This window comes from Triturus cristatus, chromosome 10, assembly GCF_964204655.1.
Source record: "Triturus cristatus chromosome 10, aTriCri1.1, whole genome shotgun sequence".
NCBI classification, from domain to species: domain Eukaryota; kingdom Metazoa; phylum Chordata; class Amphibia; order Caudata; family Salamandridae; genus Triturus; species Triturus cristatus.
In genome coordinates this window covers 6,860,601-6,886,024 of record NC_140593.1, presented here as the reverse complement: position 1 = coordinate 6,886,024, position 25,424 = coordinate 6,860,601, and the positions used below count along the sequence as shown (strand labels likewise).

The window sequence follows — 25,424 nt, the reverse complement described above, 5'->3', positions numbered from 1 at the left end:
TGCATGCTCCTGTCCCCTCCCTCTTGCTTTCTATGGATTGTTGTGCTGCACTCCCGTCCCGCATGCCCTGTGTGGTGTATTGTGCTGCTGCAAACCCTGATGCCTGCCCTGCAGGGTCAGTTTGGTGCACCTCTCCATGTCCCTCCTGTCCTCTGTTTTCCAAGTCCATGTCCCTACCCCATTTCCTTCCATGATCCAATGTACCATACTTGCGAACATTTTGAACTTGGTAAGAGGGAGATTTTGAAAAAAAACTGGGGTATTGATTTTCCCCTTTGAGTTACATTGAAAAAGAGGAGATTGTAGACAGGAGACAGATCAAATAAAGCCCATTTGAGCTTAAAAACATTGGATGTTTCCTGGCTGCAACGGGTCTGTTGGCATGTATGGTTGTACTACCACTGCCTCTTCCTTCTGCCCACAATGGTCTATTATACTGCCACAGCCTCTCTTGCCAGTCCTGTATTGTTGGTTTGTTGCCCCTGCCCCCCTTTCCACTGCCCTCCATAGTATGTTGTGCTGCCACTGCCCTTCCTGCCTGCCCAGTGTGGTCAAATTGTTTCCTCTGCACTCTCCTACCTGCCTTCAATTTTCAGAGTCCGTGCCCCTGGCCTCTGCCTCTGAACAGTATCCTAATGAACAACTAGATTGCTAACATTCTATATTTATTACAAAAGTGTGGAACGCCTGACGTCATCTTGATGTAATAAAAACTGTAATACCTAGAGCATTTCCTTTAGAAATTACATATATGAGAGGGTCTTATTGGCATCAAAATTATGGTTAGTGCTCTAAAAGACTAAAATAAGGACATATTTTCTGAGTTTTCAAATAGCGACAAAGCACTTTTAAATTATTTGTTACCTTTATGTTTTTTTATACAGTTGACCACTTGATTAAATGTTGCACTTAGGGGAGAGGATGTGGTGTTACTTCCAGAACTGCAGACTTTGCAACTGGGGAACCAGGTTGGAGTTTCTGCTTCAGCTCGACATTCTGTGATTCTGGTCAAATCACTTAGTCTCCCCATGTCTACAACCAAAATGAATTTGTTCTTGTGTGATGTAACCAATGCTCATGTAAAGCACTCCAATACCTGACAAGTCTACACTATATAACACTGCAAAAACACAAAATAATAAGTGTTTTGCACACTTCTGTCATTGGGCTATATTTGGGCTACATCTGGGTGATTTTGGGCTACTTTTGGGCTCTTTTGTCTCCGGTGGCCATCTTGGGAGATTTATTTGTTATGAAGTTTCCTAATTTCCTCATGTACTGCAGTCTCCTCAGTAGGAAATGCTTTCAGTTTTTTACTTTGATTCCATCATGAAGGTATTCAGATATGTCACACATTTGCCATAAATTCTGAATGTTAGCACTCTAGTTGCTCAGTAGATCACTGTAGTAAAACTACTGTTCACCATGGAAGTCTGCTCCTGGTATTAAAAGTGCATGTTTCAGTCTGCATGTCAGAATTTTTTAATGAAATAGAAGAGGATTTGAGAAGTCACTCAAAATGTGCCCTCATTTTCTTTCTTCAGCATTAATCATAATTCCTATGGCAAAATGAACCCCCTCATTGTGTTCCTTTTTAAATTAAATGTTTTAAGTGTTACCAGTTTATTCCAATCAAGATGGCTTCAGGTGTGCCATACTTTTTGTCATAATGAAGACAGTAAGCGCTCTAGTTGTTTTTAAGAACACTCTGGGACATTCTGTCATTGGGCTATACTTGGGCTACATCTGGGTGATATTTGGGCTACATTTGGGCTCTTTTGTCTCTGGTGGCCATCTTGGGAGACTTATTTGTTATGAAGTTTCCTAATTTCCTCATTTACTGCAGTCTCCTCAGTCGGAAATACTTTCAGTTTTTTACTTTGATTCCATCAAGAAGGCATTCAGATGTGTCACACATTTGCCATAAATTCAGAATGTTAGCACTCTTTTTGCTCATTAGATCACTGTAGTAAAGCTACTGCTCACCAGGGAAAACTGCTGCTGGTATTGAAAGTGCATGTTTCAGTCTGCATGTCAGAATTTTTTAATGAAATAGAAGAGGATTTGAGAAGTCACTCAAAATGTGCCCTAATTTTTCTTTCTGCAGCACTAACCATACTTTTTATGGAAAAATGAACCCCCTCATTTTGTTCCTTTTTAAATTAAATGTTTTAAGAGTTACCACTTTAATCCAAGCAGGATGGCTTCAGGTGTGCCATACGTTTATCATAAGTAGGACTGTTAGCGCTCTAGTTGTTCTTTGGAACACTCTGGGAAGCTGCAGTAGAACACAAAGGAATCAACTGACAGTCTCTGCCCTTGTTGGATGTACATGTTTTACTGAGAATGTCAGACTTCATTCTCACATGACTGAGAAAGATAATGTGAATTTACAGAAAATAAGCTCTCAGTTTAGCTTATAGATCACCTTCCAAACCTCTGTGGGAAAAAGCATGAGAAAATATTTTTCTCTCAATCATGATATCCCAGCAGAAGGCTTTTTCACATGCCACAATTCCTAAAATGAGTATGGTACCATCAACAAATGATTTATAATGTAACTAAAGTCTTAAAACCTTCTATTAACTGCAATGCGTTTTAATAAGGTGCTATCATGTATATTGGTCCCAAGATGGCTGCCAACACTTCTTGGATGAAGTGCTGACAGCCAATCAGATCTCAGGATGAGATGTGTGGTTAGGCTCCGCCCACATATATATATGATTTTACTTTTGATTTTCTCAGGAACTACTGAACAGATTGACTCCATGTATGCAAAAGGCACATCCCTGAGCTGAGGACTACCTCTCTGCCAAATTTCAAATAATTCTGTTCAGCCGTTCGGGCTGTACCTTGGACTAAAGGTCCCTATGGAAAATTGCATGGGGAAAACACGTTTTGGGACCCCCCTTTTTTCTCAGCCCCCGCTTGACGAATCCCCCCGAGACTTTCAGGGTAGGAGTGGAGCGGAGCGCCCCACCTATTTTGAAGATTTCGTGAGGATTCGTCAACCGGCGCCAAAGTTATTCCAAATAGAATGTTGCGGATTTCCTATGGAAACACGGTCCTAACTATAACTATCTACTGGCGACCGCCAGTAGATAATATATATATATATATATATATATATATATATATATATATATATATATATATATATATATATATATATATATATATATATATATATATATATATTCCACACAATTGAAAGAAGACGCGGCACTCCTCTCGATGACGTATTTGAGGCTGAGTGCCCATAAATGCAGCAAGGTCTGCTGTTATATGTGTCTGTATGGATGCAAAGCAAATACGTGCCATTTGAAATGACACATCATTTGTATATAAACAAACTAACCACTTGCACTGTAGGTGTTTTGCACTTAGCAATTAATTCTACACACTTAGAGAAACATTGAAGTAACTATACCAACTTCATCTGTAAAAAGTATCACTTTTCAGTAAGGAATGATGTTAATTCCGTATACTTTGCATTATGTTTAACTACAATACCCACAATGCAACATTAATGGCACTTTGTAGTAACTGTATAAAACCAAGAAAGGGAAAAGGGACCATTGTAACAGACTACCGTGACCAGGAACTACGGTTCGAAACGCGTAGGAGGGTTACTATCTGAGATTAAATCAACATCTCCATCATCGAGAGGAGTGCCGCGTCTTCTTTCAATTGTGTGGAATTAATACCGAGATCGTGTCCTGATCTCGACGTGTGCACCGGCTGGAAAGGTGCTCCTTCCGTGCGGGACACTTGTGTGTAAATTGAATCAAACGGAGGAGAGCCCAGCATCATCGCTGCCCAAAAACACAAACAACGCCACGACGTGAGGCGCTTTCGATCATCATTACACAAGAACTGTGACAATTACGGAACGGAACGAAGAAAGCAGTCTTTGCCTCACCTACGAGCAGTAAACCAAGAAAGGAAGGAAACGATTCCGAGCCACATCACTGCCAGGTTGAAATCCGACACACGGAGCCGGAGGACGCCGTTGCGTCGGAAATTCTCCCAGGTAAGACTGTGAGCTGTGTGTTCGTAACCCTCCCTCTCTGATGCTGCAGCGAGCCTCACAAGACACGCGCAATCGCTATTTACAAGCCGCGTATCCATTGTGTGTATAACAACGAGTAATTTAGGCTCTCTCGATGAACCACGTAATCTCAGTGGGGGCATCACATCCCCATCGCCTCAATTAAAGAACCATCAAAGACCGCTACAGGGTCCCACACATTCACGGACATAGTGATAACACAATAACGGCAAAACTAATTGAATTTACAGTGTCTGAAGGGTCAAAGTCAACAAACAAACCAAGAACAATAAATCGCAAACAGACAGCAGAAATGGAACTAAGAGCTTCGAAAAGGACAACCAAAGCTGAAACTATGTTTCAAAGGGGATCTACCTTACAAAACACAAGTGGAACAAATAAAACAACACCGCCTCGTGTCAGCACCATAAAACAGCTCTTTTCTCAACTAGAAAAACTTTTACGCAAGGAAACCTCACGCAGCTGGGAAATTATCACCCTGGAAAAATACCTAGAAAATGATATGGTACCTAGGGGTCTTCGCGTATTTACTCTTCCTAACCACCCGGATACTAAACCTGAAATGTTGGAGGAGTGGGGCAAAAACAATATGGAGTGCTCCAAAAATATGATACGCATTATCATTAAGTATGCGAAGCGTGATGTTGAAGAACTACATCAACTCATATCCAATGCTGAATCGCAAATACTATCTAGTAATGAAGACGACGACACCATGAAAAAATTGCGTGTAGAAATGGAACGCAATTTGGATAAACACGAGGAAGAGGTGATACAACGTAAACAACGCAAATTTAGAAGAGATGAAGACGACTATGAGTATGGCACGATATTCACTTTTGCAAGGAAGTTTGAAGTCTATAAAAAACAATGGGAAACGCAAAAGACAACCACTGATCCGCCTGCTGGTCAACTTTCAAGCGAAACTGAGTCTGACCTAAGTGAAGGGGAGCAGAGACCAACAGCCTCACGGAAATTTACTTTTTTAGAGGAGATGAAGCTGCTCTACCAGGAGCAGCAAGCACCCAAGAGCAAACCAAGAGGTCGTTTTGCTGGCAGAACAAGAGGACGAGGAAGGGGATCCTTCTTCTCAGACCAACAACAAGAAAGACAAGAAGAGGCCAGCGGAAGAGGCGGAAGATACAATCTGAGAAATCGTACCTCAACAAGAAAATAGAAACAACATCTCATAGAAATAAAAAATTACCAGACTTGGTCATCAATCTCTCCAGGTACACCCTCACCAAATTGGAACATAATGTCCTTAACAAAGGCTTGTCATTTTGTCCGGAAATTCACCAAGATCCAATTGAAACCAAAATAGACTTATATAAATATATAAGAAAACTGAAATTAAAAAAATTCTTTGCAAGGCAATCACTTCAAAAGAAGGACACACAACTACATGGACCAGATATAGAAGATCTCCAACCGTATCGCATTGAAGAAATACCTCAGTTGCGTGTTGCATACGAACTAGCCAATGAGACACAAACAACTCAAATATCAGATGAACAAATTTTGGTGGAAATGAACATAAAAACGGACAAACGAGTACCGACAAATTTCAAAAAGAAGTCCAAATTCTGCCCAACTCTATACCCGGGCAATAAGATTGACACCTTCTATGAACTTGTTCTTGGAGAACTAGAATCAATCAAGAATGTTCCCAACAACAAAAATCGTGAAAATCTAACACAAAAAGAACGAACAGCCCTCCAAAAACTTAAAAATAACAACCAAATCATAATCAAACCGGCTGACAAGGGCGGGAACATTGTCATCCAAGACAAGCAACAATATATGGAAGAAGCCATGCGCCAACTGCTTGACACAAGGAGCTACCAGTGTCTGAAAAAGAATCCGATTAACAACTTAATTTGTGAGATGAACAACAGGCTCAATGAATGGCATAACAAAGGCCTCCTAACGGAAGAAGAGAAAAACTTCATAATGGTGGAGGATCCAATAATACCCACCATATATTTCCTTCCGAAGGTCCACAAGACTCTAAACAAACCACCTGGGCGTCCAATAATCTCCAGTTGTGGGAGTCTGTATGAAAACATGTCTTTATATGTGGACAACTTTCTAGCACCCATTGTACCAACACTCAGCTCATACATAAAGGACACTGGTGACTTCTTACGCATCATTATGGACACCCAATGGAACTCTAACTATCTCTTGATAACAATTGATGCAGTATCATTATACACCTCAATCCAACACAATCACGGCCTACATGCAATTCAATACTTCCTTAAACAGAGACCCATCAGTCAACTAGCACATTCTGAAATGCTACTTGAAATGATCTCCATCTGTCTGAACAATAACATCTTCCTGTTTGACAGAAAAATATATGTACAATGCTGTGGTACCGCGATGGGAGTTTCCTTCTCTCCTAGCTATGCGAATCTCATGATGGGGTGGTGGGAGAGGAACATAGCCACAGGGCTTCGTTGCAGAGAGGTGGTCCGGGCCATGCCCCTTTTTACACTTCTGTGCAACGCAGCTCTGTGGCACTTACTGGAGGTACCTGGCGGGCTAGTTGGACCCCAGGGACCCTCAGGATTGAAGGGGACTTAATTCTCCAACTTAAAACGCGCCACAGGGCGCGTTTGCACACTTGTGACTTCAGGCTTTTAGGCTCTAGCCGGTGCACCCATCAGACTTTTCATTGCTTGGCATCTATGTCAAAGGACAATTTTTCGTAGATAAAGTACTGCCTACGGGTTGTGCCATTTCCTGCAGTTTATTTCAGACTTTCAGTACTTTCTTGCAATGGTGTTTCTCTTTCAAAACTGGTCATTTGGAGGTGAAGCATTATCTAGATGATTTTCTATTCATGGGGGCTGCAGGCTCGCAGCAGTGCAAAAAAGCTTTACGAGAATTTGAAATTGTAGCAAAGAATCCGGGAGTGCCGTTGGCAGCAGAAAAAACAGAAGGACCCAATTGTTGTTTGACTTATCTAGGCATAGAAATAGAGACCGTTAGGATGAGAGCCAGACTGCCTTAAAAAGTAAAAAAAAAAAGAATATAAGTCTTGGAGATGGCAGCTTGTTAGAGCAGGCTAGATTATTATTTATTTATTTAGAGGTTTTATATAGCGCTGGCTGGACCCAGAGGTATCAGAGCGCTTTTCATGGGAAGAGGTGGTCACGGTCTAAAACAAAACAGTCAATAGCATATAGAACCAACATGTCAACAAATTAGGAACAGCTTGAGTTTACAAAAATCAAATACACAGGTGGAGAGGGCGGGTGCTATATACATAAATAAAACAAGGATGTGGGAGATCAGAATTCGTAGGATGTTATGGGAAGGGTAAAAACATGAAGGGCAGCAAGGTGTAGGCGGTTAGACGTGAGACAGGGAGGAAGCAAAGGGGAGGAAATTTGGTAGGAGGGGTGGTGGTGGGCGAGGATGAGAGAAGTGGGAAAGGGAGGGGAAAGCCGAACCAGTAGAGTATAATGGGAGGGGAGGGGGAGGAGAAAGGTAGGAGAGACAGGGGGACTAGAGAAGTGGAAGGAGCGAGTTCAGGGTGCTGGTAGGAATCCCCAATATTTATTAAGGAGGTGCATTTTGAGGCCTTTTTTTAAGCTGGGGTAGGAAGGGTTGCATCGCAGGTCTTTTGGGAGGGCATTACAGATGTTTGGGGCATTGCCGGAAAAGGAGTGGGACTGAGTAGATTTCTTTTTTAGCAGGGCTGGGACTAGGAGGAGCTTCTCATGAGTCGGGTGCTGCCAGCTTTGCAGATTTTATTGGCCACGTATGGCGGAGTATTTTGATGGAGGACTTCGTGTGAAATGCAAGCAGTTTTGTAGGCAGATCTGCCTTTAATGGGGAGCCATTTAAGGGTTTTGAGGGCAGGGGAGATGTGGTCGAAGCGCTTGTAGTCAGTGATGAGCCTGGCTGCAAGGTTGAGCACAGATTTGAGCGGGGCAAGGTGGACCTTGGGGATTCCGGTAAGGATGGCGTTTCCGTAATCAATACGCTACAGGAAAAGATATTGGACGACAAATTTAAAGTCATCAATCGGGATAAAAGGCCTTAATTTTCTTTAGATGACGGAACGTGAAGAGGGCTCCTTTAGCCGAGTTTTTGATGTGAACAATTTAGGCTATTATCGATGGAGATACCAAGGGATTTTACAGACTTGGATAAGGATAGGGAGCAGTTGAGGGCATTGAGGTTGGAGATCCAGGTTTGAATGGGGAGATGGTTGCTTTTAGGGGAGAAGAGAATGATTTCAGTTTTTTTGTGGTTAAGTTTGAGATGATTTAATTGGAACCAGGATTGAACCTTAGTGAGGGCGTTGTTAAGGTGTAAGATGTCAGCGTGGGTTTTGATCTTGTGATAGAGTTAGGTATCATTGGCATAGGGGTGGTAGTTGATACAAGCTTGTTTTAGAATGAGAGTGAGAGGTTCCATGAAGAGATTGAAGAGAGAGGTAGAGAGAATAGAATCTTGGGGACTCCTAGGAAGACCAGAGTGGGGTTAGATAAGCAGTTGTGCATTTTCATTTGCTGTGATCGGTGTTGGAGGTATGAGACAAACCATTTATGTGTCGTACCATTGAGGCCGAATCGATCTCTGAGAACATGAAGTAGGGCAGAGTGGTTGACTGTATCGAACGCAGCAGGGGCCTGAGGTCACATGTGTGCAAACACACCCTGTGGCGCGTTTTACTTTGGGGAATTAATTCCTCTTCAATCCTGAGGGTCCCTGGGGGCCAACTAGCCCACCATGTACCTCCAGTATGCGCCAGGGAGCTGCGTTACCACCAGTGTCATTGCAAACAGCAGTGTCCTGGGTGTGGGCACCCCGGGACACTGCAGGAGCCGGCCCTGAGGGGTGGCGGTCCCCAGGGCCATCATTGGCTCCAGGAGGGGGGCCGCGCGGCCTCCCTCCCACTTAATGCAAAGCCTCGGGGGTGGTCATCCCCAGGGCTCGGGGGTCCATAACGGAGCCCCTATTTTAAATAATTAGTGCCCCGGGGGCGTGTGGGGGGGCTCACAGGTTCATTTTATTTTCAAAAAAAGCCTCGGGGGTGGCGGTCCCCAGGGCTGCGGGGGTCCGTGTGCCCCCGCTTACAATTAATGAAAGCCCCAGGGGGTGGTGGTCCCTGGGGCTTGGGGGGCTTAGAGGCCCCCCACACATTTAAAAATTGTGGGGGGGATTGGGGCCTCCCCCACACTTTTTTTTCAACTGGGACCTGGCCCACCCGGGGGCTTTATTAACATGAAGCGCGGGAGCCCGCGCTACGTTTTTTTTTTTCCGCCTGGATCCTCCGCGCATCCCGCAATTGTTTTTTAAAAAAAATGCTTTTCTTGGCCCTGGGGGTCCTTCTGGGCCCCCTGAGCAGGCCTAGGGGGTCAGGGTGTTTCTACCCTGCCCCCTTTCCCTGTTTTGCGCATTTGTTCTTCTGTTTTCTTGTGCCTCGGTTCTACTGAGACACAAGATGGCTGCCAACACTTCCTGGTTTGGAGTGTTGACAGCCAATTAGCATGAAGCTCGTGATCGGGAGGGTGCGCGGATCCACCACAGCCATAGATATCATTATCTTTATTTTTTAATTTCTCAAAATCTACTGAACGGATTTACACCATTTTTTAGAAAGGTCGCTTTCTGAGCCAAGCAGTACCTTTTTGCAGAATTTGGTGGAATTCCGTTCAGCAGTTTTTGATATAACTGTGTCTAAAGTTTCCTATGGGAAAGTGATTTTTTGACCTCTACTTTTCAAATTTCTCAGGAACTGCTGAACAGATTTACACTGTTTTAAAAAAAAGGTCTATTTCTGAACCAAGGGATACCTTTTTGAAAAATGTGTGTGATTCCGTTCAGCAGTTCGGGCTGTAGCCTGTTCCAAAATTTCCTATGGGAAATAACATGGACAAAATGCGTTTTGGGACCCCCCATTTTTCTCGGCCCCCACTTGACGAATCACCCCCAAACTTTCAGGATAGGAGCTGACCGGAGCGCCCCACCAGTTTTAAAATTTCACGAAGATTCGTCATCCCGCACCAAAGTTATTGGAAAAAGAATGTTACGAATTTCCATCCTAGAGCCCTGAATGACGAATTACCCTATGGACAATTTCTAAGACTTCGACGAAATTGTACTGAGAAAGTTGATTTCTTTCGAGAGGCGAATATATTGAGTACCAGACTGTGAGAAAGAGGATATCCCAAAAGATTGGTTAAAACCTCTATGAAAAGGGCATGGTTCAGCCCACGTGAAACACTTCTCCAGAAAACAATTAAGGCTCCAACTTCTCAGACAGTCTGTGTAACCACTTTCTGCCCAATGGGTACGCAAGTACAAAAGGTCATAAAAAGACACTGGCCAACCCTAAACACCCTTAATGCCTGCCAAGATCTACCTCTTTTTTCCTTTAGAAAATGTAAAAACATAAGAGACCATCTGGTTCATTCAGATACCAGTATTATTAAAACAAAAACAACTATCTATGATCTTTGGTCTCTACCTCCAGTAACAGGTCACTACAAATGTGGTAGTTGTGTCGCTTGTAGGTTTACCATGGAAACCAAATCCTTCTCGCATGGCAACATAAACTTTACACTACACGAATTCTCTAACTGTTTGACATCCAATGTCATCTATTGTATTTGGTGCCCTTGTGACCTGATCTATATAGGTCAGACTACTCAACCAGTGAAAGCACGCATTTGCCAACACCGAAGTAGAATTCGTTGTTTGGTAGATAAAGCCCCTCTGGTAGACCACTACAAAGAGAAAGCACATTCAGCTGATGATATAAAATGGCAAGTGATAGAAAAAGCCAGGCTACCTCCTAGAGGGGGTGACATCTCCTTAATTTTGCAATCCTTAGAATGTAAATGGATTGATAAATGTGTATCTGCACAGAGAGGATTGAACAGCCTAGAAGAATGGCGTAGGTTCATTAGCCTTCATTGATGTACACTATATCACTTTCTATTAGCCAGGGCTCTGACTAGTGGTAGATACTTGACTCTATTAAAAATGTATTGAAAAGGCTGTATTAGAAGTTATTAGAGTGTATTTGAATAGCGGATTGACATTCTAATTCTTCCCCATTCTAGATCAACCACTGTATATATTGGCACGTCTGATGTTTTTAAGAAATTGTGTACTATAAGTGCTCATGTCATTTAATTATATACATGAACAAATTTGGTTATTCAAATATGAAGGGAACTGATGATAAATTGCTAAACAAGCTCACGTATAACATGTAGATACATGTACGATATGTTTCTCTAATGAGGTTTACAAACATAAGTATATGATGGATAATCAAATATATACATGTGCTCATCTAAATTTTGATTATCTGTATACACCTTCGTGATTTTTTTATCTATGTTAACGTATGGCACCAATACGATTAATAATTGGGATTATTAGGATTGTCTCATATGAAGAATGGTAATCTGGCCACTTTAAAATAGCCGCTTGATGATCTTTCTCGCCGGCTGACTTTGCATTTGTGTGACTAACACGTGAATTCAGTTATGAACCTCCGGTTAGCCAGTAGTCTCCTAGTTAAATAGGGAACCTCCATTGAGAAATCCGAGATGCTTTGGATGTATTCCTTTACATATTCCTTAGCATATTCCTTCCTCCATTCAACAACCATAATATTAGTCTTACGCGCAATACAATTTGTCATTCTTCTCCATGATTAATTCGACATCGCTAACTTTGAAGTATAAGTAGCTTTTTTATATATATAATTTTTCCATGTTTTTACTCTCCCCATTTTGTAACTACACGTAATAATTCAGATGAAGAATGGTAGTTTGACCATTCCAAGTTGGCCGCTTGATGATTCTCCTTGTCGTCTTCCTTTGCGCATGTGTGGTATTACGGAAACTCTGCTTATATGCTTCCGGGTAACAATAGTCTCCAAGTCTATCAGGGACCCTCTACAGAGATATTCGACGCTGATGCTTAAGTAAGTACTCGCATACTTCACTTGTAGCATGTCCACCCCTCCCCTATATAGAACTCGAAGTAATTATCCTTACGTGTTGTTTCAGCTCGTCACTCCTTGTATCCTGTCTCTTATGATGAAATTGATAAATTAAGGAGAAGCGCTAACTTTAATGTGTAAGTGGCGTCTTTATTTATTCCCTCCCCCTTTTATTAACTTTCACTGTGACACCGTTAATTATGAGTAGGTGTTGACTACCCTGACTCTTTATTAATTAATTTGTTAATGTTTGTTTCTTGCAGTGTATGAATCATCATATACTTATTATATATTCTGCACTGTATCTTTAGAGTTACGCCAACTCGAATGCGTAAGTGGCAGTAACTTCGTTTTTCTCTTTTCTTTATCCTTGACCCAGTTTGAATTGTCCTGTACACTACTATGTACCCATTTGGGTTGTACCCAAGATAATGTACAGTTATGGTCCTCCTTATAAGATATGCTATTTTTGACAGAATATGAGGCGTCATTACTAGCCTGATGGTTACCTACTAGTAATGAGCTATTATAATTTACTTATAAAACCTCATTATAAGCTACAATTCTACTATGCGCAGCAGTAGTTACATAAATGTGGTCTTCATAAGAGAAGGGCCTTTATTGCAGTACTGTGAGACATCATGTATCATATGAGTATCGGTGAACATGCCAGTCTTGCTATAACTTAGGAGACCATACTCTCTTGTTCCACCATGTGCCACATTAGTTTTTTATATTTACATTGTCTTCCAATTAGATATTTAGAATCCGTCTTATGACAGACACTAGACTTCATTAGGAGCAATTAATCAATTAATGTTATGCGAGAAATGAGCATGTGCGGGCGTCCGTGCACGCGCATTTGTGAGGAAGAAGTTGCCGCTGAAGGAGGAAGAAGGAGCCCCGGGACGCTGCACCTCAGGTAAGACATTTTCTTACTTTTAAATACTTTAAGTTATTTTAAAATGAGGGTGGGCGGTAGGCGGGTGGCGGGCAACTCTGCTCTGCCGTGGCGTGTGCGTAGCGCTGCCTGCTACGCCTACTTCGTGGACCACGAAGCAGGCAGCACTACGCACACTCCGCGGGCGGAGCGGAGCACTACGCCCACCCTTACTTTTCACTATATGTGCTTGGTAGTGTAAAAATAAAATTTAAATTTTGTATTTGATGAATAAGAAATAAATCATATTTACTTCGGCTGAAGTAAATAATATCTTCTTCTTGGGCTTCAACTGTGTATTAAATTACAATTATTAGATTTGGTAATTAATCGTTGTCGTGATTCAACATATTTTAGGTTAATTTGACTTAACTAATTGCGAGTAATTTTTGCTTGATCTATTGATAAAGGTGTATAAAATGAGCTCCTTGTGAACATTGTTTCTCGCTTCGGGCATCAGTTATAGGCTAACGTTCCGCCATGCATATTTCACCTGCGTGCAACCTGTCTTTTCCTGTAGAAGATGTCTGTTTCAGTGGGCCATGGATATCTGCCTTTCAAACACATCCCTTGCTGACCTGGATCATGAGCTGTGGGTGACTCCTTTGTTGGTCCACGTGCAAGACTGCTTTGGTGAGAGATGTTTATGGGATGCCTTTCAATGTGTCAGGCAGGCTGATCGCTGCGCATGTGTGTGTGCGCAATGGCTCCTGTGCAAGGCCTACATCCAACCTCTCCCATGTTGCGATGGGATGCACCTTGCAACCTCGTGGTGCAAGGAGCACATCTGTTCCTTCATACTGCTGGATTGGATGACGGTCCTCTTCGCTGAAGATGAACTGGATCATCTCTTGGAACTGATTGCCTTCGAAGCTGTCTGAGCCTTCTTGAATTTGTAACTACTTCAGAGAAACAGGAGCTGTTGGTGACTAATGCAATCATCGTTTCCCTTTCTTCACGCCTCCTGACAGGAATTAGCAACCAGCTCTCTGACTCTGACCCTGTCTGCATTGGCTTGGACTGTGCTGAGCTCTGCAAGCAAGTGGAGGCTGTCATCTGACCGTCGTGGACATTGTCGTCTGGCATGAGCCCGGCTTCCATTATGCAGCTGTAGCGCACGAAGACTACATGGTGTTGTTGTTTTGCAATTACCCAGGACTCGAGTCGGGGGTACATGCAGGTACACGGCACCCCCCCTCTTTGCACGGGGTGGACGCCGTCCCCCCTGCCAGGACGTTGGTCCCCACATGGATATGCTTAACTTGTCCCAGTGTACTCTCCAGATACTGGGAAACGTTCAGTAGCACCTGCACGCGGACTGCTGTCCATTCCCAGCAGCAACGTGCATGCAGTGAGTGAGCCTTTTCTCACCTCCAGCCGGGCCGAGGTAAAGGGGCCAACCGGCCTCCTTTTGTTTGTACATGCTGACTGGGCTCCGCCTTGGACCTTACAATTAGATGTAGATGCCACCGAGGGAAACATATGCACACAGCTTGTCGTCTCTTCACAGGTACTTAAGGGAGGCATGCTTTTCCCTTTGTTCAGGCCCTGTAAATAAATGCGGACACTGTAGGACTGTCAGGTGGGTTAGCCTGTCCCAACATTTGTACAAATCATGTTATTCGCACAATTTTACTTCTTTCATAGCGCTACGTCGTGACGTTGTGAGGTAATTTGCATTTTGTCTTACTTGGTCAGTCCCCCCCACTTTTTTTTTATGACTTGTGCCCTGCAAGTCTCTTAGTACATGTCTGTCATATAAGACGTGTCCGCAGAGCTTGTTCTTTGCGCGGTCCTGGAGTACTGTCTGGACATTCTGTCCATGGTCAGATAATCTTGTCCCTTGTCATTCAGTTCTGTTCAGGCTCTAGCACCCTGACTCAACAAAGTCTCACAGCTGCAGTAGGACATGGATCCCCTTTGAATGACATGGGATTGTGAGCCAGATGCCCCACACTAGAAGAGAGATCCATCCAGTGATGAGTGCGACACAGCCAATGTGGTGTAATTTCCTTATGTATAGGCTGAGTAATGGGTTCTGCTGACAAAGGCCATGGATCAGGGGGTGAGCAGTCTAAATATCGAGTTTTAAATTTCGAACTACAAGTATATCGAGTTGGAAATATCGTAGGTAAATAATATCGAAGTCAAGAATATCGATGGACAGAATATCGACCCCAAGGTAAGTATTATCGAAGTTAATAATATCGAAGTCATTAATATAGATGTAAGTAATATCGTAATTAAAAATTTCGATGTCAAGAATATCGATATTTTATTAGTGTAATGTATTTTAATATGTATTTTATTTGTATGTTAAAGATTATTGTAATGTATTTTAATACATTTAAAAATAAATGTTTAGAGATTAATTATTTAAAATATAATTTAGCGTTTTAGTATCAGAGCGGATTGTGGGTTTATAGGGGAATAGGGTGGGAAGTAATTTAATTATAATTAATTAATTAATATGTATTGTTTAATTGGTATTTATGATTAATTAATTGTTAATTAATTACTAATTGTTAATTAAATATATTAATTGATTAATTAATTGTTAATTAATTATTAATTGTAAATTAATTTTATTAATTGGTTAATTATATAAGTTATAATTAGTTTAATATTAATATTTATTTATTGGTATTGTTAATTAATTAATTGCTAATTACTAATTAATTGGTGATTTAATTTTATTAAGTGATTAATTGATGATTAAATGAATTATGTGATTTTTTTATGTGTAGTGGGTTGTGAGTTTATAGGGGAATAGGGTGGGATGTAATTAAATTCAAATAATTACTGATAATTTTTATTTATTTGTAATTAATAATAATTAATTGTTAATTAATTATTAATTGGTATTTAATTAGTACGTTAAATATAGTACATATAAATTTATTATTCCATGTTATTTGTTGTTATTGTTAATTAATGTAGTGTTAATTAATAATTAATTTGTGAATAATTGTAATTTGGTAGTTAATATGTATACATTTGTAAATAATAAGTATATTAATTATAAAGAATGCATTATTAATTGTAAATAATAGATAAACTGATATTTAAATGTATTGTGTATTTTGTATGTGTAGTGTGTTGTGTGTTAAAGGGGGAATAGTGTGGGATGTAATTTAAAGTTATTTATATAAATATTTATTTTAAATAATTGGTATTTAATAATACATATTTTGTAAATAAATTATTAATATGCTATTTTTTTATAACTAATTATTTAATTGGTTATTATGATTATATAATCCCTATGCTATCCAGTGCTTTCCCAACTGTTTTACTATCTGGAGTTGGAATAGTAATTTTTAACCCTACGCTATCCAGCGCTTTCCCTACTGTTTCACTTACTGGAGTGGGAATAGTAATTTTTACCCTTACGCTATCCAACGCTTTCCCTACTATTGCACTCTCTGGAGTTGGAATAGTAATTTTTAACCCTACGCTATCCAACGCTTTCCCTACTGTTGCACTCTTTGGAGTTGGAATAGTAATTTTTACCCCTACGCTATCCAGCGCTTTCCCTACTGTTTCACTTACTGGAGTGGGAATAGTAATTTGTACCCCTACGCTATCCAACGCTTTCCCTACTGTTGCACTCTCTGGAGTTGGAATAGTAATTTTTACCCCTACGCTATCCAGCGCTTTTCCTACTGTTGCACTCTCTGGAGTTGGAATAGTAATTTTTACCCCTACGCTATCCAGCGCTTTCCCTACTGTTTCACCTACTGGAGTGGGAATAGTAATTTTTACCCCTATGCTATCCAGCGCTTTCCCTACTGTTTCACTTACTGGAGTGGGAATAGTAATTTTTACCCCTACGCTATCCAGCACTTTTCCTACTGTTTCACTTACTGGAGTGGGAATAGTAATTTTTACCCCTACGCTATCCAACGCTTTCCCTACTGTTAGACTCACTGGAGTGGGAATAGTAATTTTTACTCCTACTCTATCCAACGTTTTCCCTACTATTGCACTCTCTGGAGTTGGAATAGTAATTCTTTTCCCTACGCTATCCAACACTTTCCCTACTGTTGCACTCTCTGGAGTGGGAATAGTAATGTTTACCCTTACGCTATCCAACGCTTTCCCTACTATTGCACTCTCTGGAGTTGGAATAGTAATTTTTACCCCTACGCTATCCAACGCTTTCCCTACTGTTGCACTCTTTGGAGTTGGAATAGTAATTTTTACCCCTACGCTATCCAGCGCTTTCCCTACTGTTTCACTTACTGGAGTGGGAATAGTAATTTGTACCCCTACGCTATCCAACGCTTTCCCTACTGTTGCACTCTCTGGAGTTGGAATAGTAATTTTTACCCCTACGCTATCCAACGCTTTCCCTACTGTTGCACTCTGGAGTTGGAATAGTAATTTTTACCCCTACGCTATCCAACGCTTTCCCTACTGTTGCACTCTTTGGAGTTGGAATAGTAATTTGTACCCCTACGCTATCCAACGCTTTCCCTACTGTTGCACTCTCTGGAGTTGGAATAGTAATTTTTACCCCTAAGCTATCCAACGCTTTCCCTACTGTTGCACTCTTTGGAGTTGGAATAGTAATTTTTACCCCTACGCTATCCAACGCTTTCCCTACTGTTGCACTCTTTGGAGTTGGAATAGTAATTTTTACCCCTACGCTATCCAGCGCTTTTCCTACTGTTTCACTTACTGGAGTGGGAATAGTAATTTTTACCCCTATGCTATCCAGCGCTTTCCCTACTGTTGCACTCTCTGGAGTTGGAATAGTAATTTTTACCCCTACGCTATCCAGCGCTTTTCCTACTGTTTCACTTACTGGAGTGGGAATAGTAATTTGTACCCCTACGCTATCCAACGCTTTCCCTACTGTTGCACTCTCTGGAGTTGGAATAGTAATTTTTACCCCTACGCTATCCAACGCTTTCCCTACTGTTGCACTCTGGAGTTGGAATAGTAATTTTTACCCCTACGCTATCCAACGCTTTCCCTACTGTTGCACTCTTTGGAGTTGGAATAGTAATTTGTACCCCTACGCTATCCAACGCTTTCCCTACTGTTGCACTCTTTGGAGTTGGAATAGTAATTTTTACCCCTACGCTATCCAACGCTTTCCCTACTGTTGCACTCTTTGGAGTTGGAATAGTAATTTTTACCCCTACGCTATCCAGCGCTTTACCTACTGTTTCACTTACTGGAGTGGGAATAGTAATTTGTACCCCTACGCTATCCAACGCTTTCCCTACTGTTGCACTCTCTGGAGTTGGAATAGTAATTTTTACCCCTACGCTATCCAGCGGTTTTCCTACTGTTGCACTCTCTGGAGTTGGAATAGTAATTTTTACCTTTACGCTATCCAACGCTTTCCCTACTATTGCACTCTCTGGAGTTGGAATTGTAATTTTAACCCTACGCTATCCAACGCTTTCCCTACTATTGCACTGTTTGGAGTTGGAATAGTAATTTTTACCCCTACGCTATCCAGCGCTTTTCCTACTGTTGCACTCTCTGGAGTTGGAATAGTAATTTGTACCTTTACGCTATCCAACACTTTCCCTACTATTGCACTCTCTGGAGTTGGAATAGTAATTTTAACCCTACGCTATCCAACGCTTTCCCTACTGTTGCACTCTTTGGAGTTGGAATAGTAATTTTTACCCCTACGGTATCCAACATTTTCCTTACTGTTGTTTTTGTTGGAGTTGGACTAGTAGTTTTATTGTGTCTGATATTTCATATGTTTTGTATTATTTTTGCTATTGTAATATATCATTAATAAAAATTATTCACATTAAAAATATTGATTATTATTTGCTATATTTAATTATTAAATATTTATTAATGTTATTATTTTATGTGTATAGATGTATTGGTAATTTTTAAAAACATTTAATAATTTATACGTTACAGAAATTATTAGTAAAATTAATTATTAAGTAAGTATATATATATTATATATTATATTATATGTTTAATTAAAGTTTTATTAAATTATATATATTAATTATACATTTTAAATATTATACAATATATTTAATTATGTTTATTTAATTTCTAAGTATAATTTGGTTTATTTTACATATATTTTTAAAGTAAAAGAAAAACGATATTTTTAATAACGATATTTTTGACATCGATATTTAATTTTCGATATTTTTGTACTTACCATGTTGTAGATAGGATGTCGATATTCTTGACATCGATATTTTTGTTGCGATATATTTGTAGGTCGATTTTCTGTCTGTCGAAATTATGTCATACAACCGGATCAGGGACATCCCTTACAAATCCTTCCTACAAGGAGTGGGGGGGATATTCACGTGGTTAGACGTCCAGAGGGATTTTTGATGTGACATCTAGCTTCATGTTAACTGGATATGTCACTGTGGTTACTGGTTGTGTACTCTTGCATTTTCAACCTGTTGTGGCACGTATGTTGCATGCTTTGACACCAAAGTAAAAACTGCACTTTTGGAAATGTTTCTGGTCTTCAACTTCTCTGGCTGTGTACAGGCGCTTGAATGCTTCTGTGTGAGTAGGAGAGGAGTGAGGCATTATGGCAATGGTGTCCTGTGCGTAGGGGTGCTCAGTCCCTGCATGCATGTGTTTTCTACTCCGGCGCATTGTCCAGTATGTGTACGAAGTCTCTGGATCATTTGTCAAAGTTCGTGAGACAACAGAAAGGCACACAGACCCAGTCATAGTCACTCATTGTTGCATCACACTCAATGGAAGTTGTTGACGATGATCTGTTGACACTGGTCAAGGCCTTCTTCCTCACCACTGTCATCGTCACTGGGCATGTGTGGGTTGGGGGCGGGGGAGATGTTGCTGGTCTGCCAGATGTAGCAGTCATGTCTCGACCCCGGATGCTCTGCACACACGTGAGATGATCTGCTCTGCCTGTCATACCACTTGCACGTTGATGGAGTGGTAGTGTTTGTGGTTCCTATAGATGGGTTCACTTGCCTGTGGTGGTACGAGGTGAATGTGTGTACCATCAACGGCTCCCATCAACATTTGGGATGCCTCCCAGGCAGGGCCGGCTCAAGGAATCTGTATTTGTGTGGTCCAACGAGGCATTCTGGTGGGCCACTGCGTGCTCGATTTGTCACTTATGTCTCTCACCAGGGCAGCTTCAGGGCCCTCCTTTATCTCTCCTCAGTTTTACAAGGGCCAGGGAGACGCATTCTTTCCTTCCTAATTCTCATTTTAGATGTTGTCACTCTCATGAAGTGTGTTTTTTCCTAAAAGATCCTCCTGATGGGAGGAGGGGGTTTTCCTGAGGTGGGATTATCAGGCAGGTGATGCTTCTCATGCTCTCACTCATGCCCTCCTCCTCGGATTCCCTCTCTGCCACCCTCATCCAGCACCCCTCATCTCTCCATAGCCACGCGCTCATGTGACTTTCATTTGTTGTATGGTGCTACTGATAGGAGTGTAGGGTGTGACAGTACTTTACTTCACGCACACATTGTACAGAGACAATCAGTCATGCAAGCATGTAAGTGCATCAGTCTACAGGGAACATCACGGAAGACAGTGAGGATTGCAGGGTGTGGTGATCACATGTCCTACACACTGGTGGGCATGATTTTTTAGGGCGTTTGGTCTGGAGAAGCACTGACTCGGGACTTGTGTCGGGATATTTACAGGTAGTGGCAGCTGGGTACACTGCATGCCACACCAGTACGTGTGTTGGACGTGCTAGGGATAACACATATGTCTGGTTTGCAGACAATGGGCACCTCTGGTTGTCGGCCTACGCCACTGGCCCTTTACAAAATGACCCCTGGCCCAGAGATGCCAGTCAGATGTTAAGGGAACTGTTTCTCATAAGATACTACTATGCCATAACATAACCATGTTGAACAACAACCATTGAAAATGCAAATGTAACAGGGATATTCAAGCGATGTTCACATGTTGGAGGTTTCAGTAGACAACACTGGTACCGTGCGGGAGGCCTTTGTCCTTTTTGACTCCGTCCCTCATTTAAGTCCATCTGGCCACGAGGCATGGCTATGTATGTAATTTCACTCTCCTTTCCTTGGACATTCCATGTGTGTGAAGACTTGGCTCATGGGTCACACTCTCTCATCCCTTCACAGTGTAGGGAGCAGCTGTTCTAATGTACCAGCCACTCCCAGATGGCTGGCTTACCCCCACCCCACAGCTGCCCAGCCCAGGCGTCACTGAACCTGTGACCCTGCCAAAGGAGCAGGATGCACATGCCTTGGGCCGGTTCTCCTGTACATGTACGATGTCTGTGCGGTTACTTTATATGCATGAGGGCCTCGTGCCCTAAAACATTAAACATTGGGTGCACCAGTCACTTTAGGCAAATGAGTTGTGATGTGTGATGTAAATGCAGTATGTGTTTGCATGCGCGGTAGCTGGCATTCACAGCGATGACAAGCATTGGCCCCACTTGAATGTTACAGGGTTGCAGTCGCAGCTTCTGGGCTGCCAGGTTGTGGCACACACTACCCGGATGAGCCATCAGCCAATGGGTGCCTTTGGCGTACATATTTAGAGGTTGCGATGTGCGCGCTCTGCAACTGCGAGGCTTGTCATTGGCCCCATTTGCCTTCGGGGGCACTGAGGGTCACTCATGGGGATTGGGTGGGCCTCTCTCATTTTGCATTTGGCAGGTTGCCATGATCATCGTGGTGCCGCCACACTTGCTGGGAGTTGTAGTTGTTCAGGGGTTTCATGCGTGGAAATGTTTGGTACATACCTCTGTTGTTGGGCGCGGCGGCGTCTTGTCTGTCGGAGGTGCAGCAGGTGGTGCAGCGGGAAGGCCTTTTGCACCGTATCCATGCTGGCTACGGAGGTTTAGAAGGCCTCTGTTCCGACTCTTCCTCTCCGTAGTTGTATTTACACCATCCGCAATGTGGTGGTTTTTACGTGGCAGTGGAAAGGGCTGTCTGCAACATGATGATCTGCTTGGCAGACGGAACGTGTTTCCGCACGTCAGTCCTGCCCTGTTGGCTCTGTCCACCACCCTTGTGTACGCTAAAGACGTGTGGAGTCTGACAGGCTGCGGCGGACAGAAAATAGCCTCTGTGGGTCCATTGTGATTTGTTGGTCGCAATGACCCCACGTGGGGTGGGAAGCATATCGGTTTTCCGCCACCAGCACGGATGGTCTTCCGTCCATCATCGTAATGAGCCCCTAAGAAAATTGGATGAAAATCCATTCAATTTTGAGACTCACTCCTTTAGAATAGGTGCGGCTTCAGAAGCTGCCAGGTGGGGGTTTTCAGTGAACGAACTAAAGAAATTGGGGTGTTGGTCTTCTGATTGTTTTCTCAGATACATTAGAGAACTAGATGATTAAGGTCATAGGTCAAGTTCAATAACTGTCATTTCTTCCTAGGTTCGGCGGTGGTTTCCACATTACCACAGAAGACTGTGTGGATATTTGGACATTAATTTGTTAAGTGGGCTTCAAAACAAGTTGAAAAGAGACATTTTGGGAAGAATTTGGGTTTTCGGTCAGACGAAGTTTCAGTATATGGTGGGGAAAAAGGGGAATGAAACGGGGCCAGTTAATGCCTCTTTGTAGTGAGCTGCCATCAAAAAAGCACCCAGAAGTTTTAGTGATCCCCCTGGGGTTAAAATGACCTTGTACAGTTATCTGGCCTAGGTTTGCTCCTACAAATAAAAGTGGACATAGAGTTACTAGCAAATTTGTAGGCCCTTACAAATGGGAGCATAAAAGCCCTAATGTCACATGGTTTATATTGGTTGGCTCACAGCGATATTCAAAAGAGGATTATCAATTCTTCCGTCATAATAGAGATCACCTTTCTTTCATAGGTACTGAGATTTACATTCTGAATATAAAGGAGATGATTTAAAACGTTTTGGGGTTAAAAGCTTGGTGTTGATGAATAAGCTGTTAGGCGACAGCGTCATATATATATATTTCTGACCATGCCCCCACCCCTCTCTTTTCTCAGAATCTTTTCTGTCTTTTTTACTTAAAAACAAAAGCTTTTCGAATATGTTGTTCAAGTTACGGTATTAAAGCACTTTTACCTGTTTTAGCCACAGGGTGTGCGTTTTTTGCAAAAGTTTTGATAGCATTTGTCATAGTAAAAAGACAAAGAAGGGGACAGGAAAAACACCCATATTAGGGTTTTTCCTGGTGGCAGAATTTGAGGAGATCGAGACAGGCAGGAAGGGTTGGGGGCATTCAGACTAGCTTCGGACAGAGCAAATCAGGGGAGCAAGGAATGAGGCAGGAGGTAGGCGGGGGACGAAAGATCGGGGTTGGGGAGGAGGATCAGTTAGAACAATCTTGGGAAAGTTTGTTGTGGGGAATGATTAAGGGCGGGGGTGATAGAATATGACTCTGTATTAGTGAGGCCTTTATTTTGCATATCTGTATTACATGAAACTGCTTACCTGTCCAATAAAGCGGCCTTTTCCAACAATTTGGCCTGAGAATGTGTTTATTGCCCGGTGTAGCGCAGAACAAGCCCTGCTTTGCGTTATATTTCTTTACAAAGTTGCACAAGACGGTTGAACTCACCCCCCTTGTGTGGCTTTGTAAATCTTACATAAGCTTTGCGATGCCGTGCGTCGCCCTTCAACGGCTTAGTAAATTTGGGCCATCATGTTTTGTCTACCACTTTTATGGTCTGAATTCCCCTTTTGGGAATCCCTCTTCTGTGAATGACACTGCATCATAATTAATTCATTTAAAGTGAATGTGATTAAATACATAGGGGCATATTATCAAGCCCATTATCGCCGCTTTATCGTCCGTTTTCGGCTGAAAAGTGGCGATAATTATATTGCATAATTAACAAGGGCACGCTAGCGCGTGTTTCCGATTCTTAGCGACGTTTTTCATCATGCATCGCATCGCATCACTAATGAGATGCAAAGTAGGCATGCCTGACAAAACTCCACGGGAAAATATCGCTAACGCAGCTTCGCGATATTAACAACAAGGCCCCGTCTGGCGTAGCGATAAACATAATCGTGCTAACGCGCCATTAACGCTGGATTCTAACGTGTGTTAAAATCCTGACTTGGGCATACCTAACATGGGAGGTGGATTATGGGGTTACGACCACAAGGTCATATCAACAAGCTTTTCGCTGTTCTTCAGTAAACATCGCATATTTTCCAGCGATGTTGGCCCATTTCACCGCTATCGCTGGAATTTTTTTTGCCATAACGCTAAGCGTTGTTAATAGAGCGCTAGCATGGCAATTGTTAGAAATGGGGGTCTCTGGCAGTGGATGGCCACTGTCCAAGCAGGGACTCTTCTTTCTAAGTCAGAGTGAAGGGCTGCACCCCTTTTGACAACCCCTGCTCCACCCTGTGGTAACATAGCACGAGCAGTTAGGCTAATCTCAGAGGCAGTGTGTTAAGCATCTATGACCATACACAGTAATACAGTGAGGAACACTACGAAGGGACACAACGCAGGTAGTTATCAAAAATAGTTATGTTTATATATAGGCTTATCACAAGACCAAATAACGAGGAAGCCACGATACTGTACAAAAATAATACTCTCTTGATGCTGCAAAAATAGTTCAAATGGACAATGCAAACTTCAGTTCAGGGCGGTTACTCACAGTTCCTGGATGTTGGTGTCAATAATCCACAAAATGCCGCTACGGCGTGATAGCAATGTTTTTCCTCATGCTCTTGGTCACGGCGGCTCGCAAATGGACCTTAGCGATGGTTTCGAGGCCCGCAAACGTGCGGGACGATGATCAGGTCAGCGAGCACTCAGCGGCACCAGCGCGATGGATTTCCGAGCGCTCTTCGGCGGCGACAGCTCGCTAACGGGCGTTAGCGACAAGATGGCGATCTGTTAGCGTGCGGTGCGATGATTTGGTCAGCGAGCACTCAGTGGTAGCAGTGCGACGAATTTCTTGACGCTTCTCGGCTGCGGCAGCTCACTAACAGGCTTTAGCGACGAAATGAAGTCTACTGGGCCTGAGACTTCAGTCAGGAGGCTAGTTCTCTCTCTAGCCCTTGGGTGATTGCAGGTTCAAGATTAAAAAGTTCTCTTACAGCTACTTTTCACTCTTCTTTCCAGTCCAATGACAACTACTGCAGACCAATCCAGGGAACAGCACACAACACAAGGACAGTCCTCTCCTGCAGTTTTCCTTCAGTTCCACGGACAGAGGTTGGTCTTGAGATCCAGGGGCAATACCATTTGTAGGGGTTTCAGCACAGATATGTATATCCCAAAAGTCTTTGTTCTCAGAAGCTACAAGTCACTGAACCCAGCTAGAACCAGTTCTGCCCAGCCCTGGAGCACTTTGTTTACCAGGCTGCATCCTTCCTTTCAGAAAGAGGGGGCCTGCCATCAGACGCACAGTGGGAGGTGGAGCCAGCATTCACCTTGCCAGGCACAGCCCTATTCAGGTCCAGGAGCTACCCCTTCCCCATACCCCA

General features: G+C 42.5%; 1 protein-coding gene and 1 long non-coding RNA gene across 5 annotated transcripts in view; one reads left to right on the top strand and one right to left on the bottom strand.

Annotated features, from left to right (window-relative positions):
- LOC146788709 (NXPE family member 4-like) overlaps positions 1–25,424 on the bottom strand; it is a 588,533-nt gene that overhangs the window by 120,731 nt on the left and 442,378 nt on the right. The gene's annotated exons all lie outside the window — the stretch shown is intronic.
- On the top strand, positions 11,997–12,945 carry LOC146788712 (uncharacterized). Of its 2 annotated transcripts, none has more exons than XR_014969966.1 (3): positions 11,997–12,038; positions 12,124–12,193; positions 12,814–12,945. It is a non-coding gene; the product is annotated as an uncharacterized LOC146788712 (long non-coding RNA). The 2 variants fall into 2 exon arrangements; XR_014969967.1 differs by lacking the exon at positions 12,814–12,945 and adding an exon at positions 12,320–12,431.